The following is a 4,521-nucleotide window of genomic DNA, read 5'->3' as shown; positions in this document are numbered from 1 at the left end:
ACACACACACACACACACACAGAAGCATGCAGCCCCAGAAGGCTCTCAGTACCCAGTGTCTGTACTTCCTGCTTTGGGTGAGGGCTGGGGTGAGGGCATCTGATTCCCTTGTCTGGGCTTCTGGCTTCTGTTTGGCAGTGGGTGGGTGGCCAGGGGACAACTCTTTCTTTTAACCTCTGGCACTTGGCTTGTGCAGGAGGCAGCTCCTTTCCCGCCGTGGTTCTCTGACCCACTGGTGGAATACCCCTTCCAATTCCTCTGAAGGCAGAATTCTGGAAATGCAAGGAAGCCAGGTTCAAGTTTCAGCTCCGCTCCATTCCTCCCTCCCCCACCTTTCCCTCCCTGGAAGGGTTGGGGAACCTCCTATAGGTAGATATGCAGGCAGCCTGAGTGCCACCCTCTTCAAGACCCAACATGGGCTGCAAGAGAAAAGAATCCCTCCCCAGAAAAGAGATTGGGGGCAGTTGCACTTTGTGGGTGTATTGTTCGGTGCTAAACTCCCCCAGGGAACATGGCAAGGGCAGCCGCCACCCTCCTCATCACGCCAGTCGAGACAGGGGCCCAGCCCTGGTGGGACATGTGAGTCCAGGGGTCCTTACACAGAACCACGTGGCCCCAGCTTGCACTCTGGCCTGAGCTGCCCCAGCACAGAACGGTGAGACTTGCACAGAGCAAGCAACACCTAGCCAGTGAGTAGGGGTCCATGACAAGGGGTGGGAGAGCCACTTTGGGATCTGAGCACTTTGGAGCCAGAAAGGTCAAGAAAGATGAAATGGGGTCTGGCTCTGGGGCAGAACTTGAAGGGGGAGACCACAAGAGCAAAAGCCTGTTGTGTCAGTGCTGGGAGATAAAGCAGAGAGGGGCAGGGAGGGGAGGAGAGTTCGGGACACGCAGAGACCACCCACTCTGTGCCAGGGCTCTTCTTGGCATGTGCCGTGTCCTGTCATCCACATGCCAGTGTGTCAGATGAGAGTCATTAGCTCCACTTCGCAGGTGAGGAAGCTCAAGAGTTAAGGAAGCTGTGCGGCTAGTTAGGAGAGGGAGGAATCGAAGTGCTCTATTCCACCACCCACCCTGTAGAATCAAACCCTGTGTTTGGGGAAGCACCCTGACAGTGATAGTGCAGCGCAAGACAGTATGCAAGTGTGACATGCATTGCCACCATCTTTGAACCTCAGTTTCTTCCCCTTCATTCAGTCCACCCATCCTTTATTCGATAACTATCCCACTGTCCACCGTGGAGGTGCCAGGGCTAAGTGCTGGACAGACCATAGCGAGTGAGGTCCCACCTGCTCCCTGGCCTCCGGGAATGGCAGTAGCTAGCACACCCCTCACTGGGGCTTGAGTGGGCAACATGAGACAGTAGGCAGGACTGGGGTGCAGAAGGGTTGCTGGGAGGCAGCAGAGCTGCAGGAGGCCTGGTTGGAAGAGGCAAGATGGGACATTGAACTGTCCCGTGTGGCAGTCTCGAGGACCCGTCCCTGGCTCGAAGGGACGCACGGAATACACTGGGCGCCCGCACAGCTATTTGAGCCCCTGTAGTTCAGATTATTGGTTTCTGATGGTGGGTTCCCCAATGAGCCTTTAGCCTTGGCTCATCCTAGTGGAGATAACAAGAGCCCAAGAGCCCGCCCCCCCAGCCTCCAAGAGGGCTGGCCCCTCCAAAGCCGTGCCCACAGCTGAGAGCTACCCCAACACATCCTCGGGGTGCGTCAGCCCAGTCCTGGTGGCTGGGTTAGTCCTCCCACACGTACAGGGCAGGAGCTGTGGCTCCCAGCCCCTCACGCCTCCACTGGGGACATATTTTCCAGGGTCTCTGAAGCATCCCCAGTCCTCAGAACAGCTCACACGAGCTGCCAGGTGCTTCAGGGCTCAGCTGTAATGACCTCGTTCTATGCACTATGCACGTCCATCTCCACACGCAATGCCATTTCCACCACACGTCCATCTCTGTTTTAGCTGACCTGACATGCCTGACATGTCTGTCCTAATAAAATGTTGTCACATGGATCTTTGAGACAGAGAAGCCATAAATATTCTGGGATATTTAGCCTGTTAACTCTCCTTCTATCTTGAGTGGTGTAATAGGTGTAAGATAACTACCTCTAAAATTAACTATCTTCTGTGGGGAAGGTGAACTGATAAATCTTTCCTAAACGCTAAGCCAGGTGAGTGATGTTCTGGGACCTGCCTTCTCCAGAACTGACACCAACATAGGCAGGAAAGATCTTTTTTTTTTCCTTCTCTCGTCTTCCTCCCCATCACCCCCCCCCATCTCTTAGGTTTGAGGTTACAAGATCATAGTACATTCAATTTCAATGTCACAGTGACAGAATAAAGGCACTTTCTCCTAATATTGAGATTATCGGCTTGATAGGCGTGTGAGCACCTGGCCAACCCCGTGTTTACAGCAATTACGCAGGTGTAGCTGGGGCTCTTGGCTTGCTGGTCCTTGCCCTCCTCTGCCTCACAGCCTGCAGTTTGGGCTAGGGAGGGAGCTGCTTGGTTTATTTTCCTTTGGCTGGGATCTGTGGAGATGAATAGAGGGAGGGGATCTGGGGTTGAGAGATTATTGCCAAGAGCAATTTGGAGTCTCCTTCATATTAGTCAGAGATTGTGTTTTTCCTTTCCGAAGCCGCCTGCCTGGTAGTAACTTCCACAAAGGATTTTTCGTGTGTGTGTGTGCGCGTGCGTGCTTAAACACTTGTTAGTTTGTTTTGCTTTTTTAACTGGTTGGACTTCTCTTGAGTTAGCCAAAAAAAAAAAAAAAAGCTTGGGGCATGGGGCGATGAAACAGGCCCTTTATACCATATATTCTGCACGCCATTATTTAGTAAATGTGAATGCTGATAGACCCCAGGTGCCCGGATGAAGTAAGAGGAGTCATTTCTTTAAAGCAAGAGTTTCTCATCAGTGGATGACTTTTGCAACTGCAGCATAACTGCATAACTGAATTTTCTGTGCACTTTTTTGAGCCGTTGGTGAGATGCCTGCTCCCCTCAGCCACACTCCCTTTTGTCCCCCTGGGAAGGCCCCCTCCACTGGGGCTGTGCTTGGCAAGGGACCAGACAGACTGGGCCTCCTTCCATCTCACTGTCACTCGCAGCCCCTTCACCCCCTTCACCGTGCAGGAGGCAAGCTGGGGAGGAAGAAGCATCCCCTTTGGGGGTGAGCCCTTCCCTGTTGGTGACCTGGCTCTTGTTCATGTGGGGTGCAGAATAGGAAAGTTTGTGTGACGGCAGCCAGCCTCTCCTGTGTGGGCAAGGGCCCAAGGTGGGGATGCGCTTCGGCGTGAAGAAGTGAGTCCGTCCACAGAACAAATCACGCTGCACAAGGCTGAGACCCTACACTGGAAAAGCTGCCTGATAACGTATGCGCGACCTGAGTCAGCTTTTACAAATTAGCTCCAAACCAGAAGCAAATGCAAACGTGACCTCTCCACCTACATGCTATCATAGAACGAAATTAGGGCTTCAGGTACATTCTGCGTCGTCTGCACACATGTGCACACACACACCCAGGGCTTTTGTTTCTTTGGCCAGGGATTCTGGCTGACAGTTTTTGGTAAGTTGTTCTGGAGATAACAGGTTAGCCCAGGAACCTGAGAAGCTACTGGCAAAGGGCCCTGCAGAGGACACCAGGCCCCAGTTCCTGTTACCTCCCTCAAGCCTTAGGGGAACCTAGTATAGGATGGTACTATCAAGCACAAGCTAAATAAGGAGCTTTTAAAGGCATTTTTTAAATAGCAGCATATTATTGAGATATAATTCACAGAACTTGCAATTCACCCATTTAGGATGTATAATTCAATGGTTCTAATCTATTTACACAACTGTGCAACCACTACCACAATCGATTTTAGAGTAGTCTCATCACATGGAAAAGAATCCCCATGTGCATCAACAGTCACTCCCCATTCGCCCGGACTCCCCAGCCCGTCACCAGTAGTCTTTCCTGTCTCTGGGTCCATGGACTCTTACAGCATGTGCTCTGTGCCTGGCTTCTGCTGCCTCTTTTCCGGGAGGTCCTCAAGGTCCGTGCACTTCGGAGCATGCGCCAGGGCTTCCTCTCTGCCTTTGGATCATGTCCTTGAGTGGTTGTGTGGCCTTTGATGTCGCCATTCGCCAGCAGGTGGCTATTTGGGTGGTGTCCATATTCTCCGTTCACGTGCAAGCTGTTGTGTGAATATAGTTTTGTGCTTTTCTTGGATATGTACGGAGGACTAGAATGACTGGGTCACGTGGAAACGGCCAGGCTCTCCGGTGGCTGGGCCATTTACATTCCCAGCAGCAGGATATGAGAATGCAAGTTTTTCCACACCTTCTTCGCCAACACTTGTTGATGACATCTGCCTTTTTCATTTCAGCCACCCTATTTTCTTTCTTTCTTTTTTAATTGAACAGCTATTTACTGTTCAATATATTAGCTACGACGCAGTTTGTTTTCTTCTTGGTTTTTGGGGAAAACCTCAGTGCTAACACAATGAGTAAATAGTTCACTGTAACAATAGCTTGGGGGGGG

The 4,521-nt window shown here is 51.6% G+C and overlaps 1 protein-coding gene across 2 annotated transcripts in view; it reads left to right on the top strand.

The window, feature by feature from the left end:
- ZBTB7C (zinc finger and BTB domain containing 7C) overlaps positions 1–4,521 on the top strand; it is a 159,664-nt gene that overhangs the window by 73,970 nt on the left and 81,173 nt on the right. The gene's annotated exons all lie outside the window — the stretch shown is intronic.

This window comes from Condylura cristata, unplaced genomic scaffold (genome assembly GCF_000260355.1).
Source record: "Condylura cristata isolate star-nosed mole 26May11 unplaced genomic scaffold, ConCri1.0 scaffold00016, whole genome shotgun sequence".
Classification (NCBI taxonomy): Eukaryota; Metazoa; Chordata; class Mammalia; order Eulipotyphla; family Talpidae; genus Condylura; species Condylura cristata.
The sequence above is the reverse complement of the archived record's forward strand: the minus strand, read 5'-3'. Positions and strand labels throughout refer to the sequence as shown.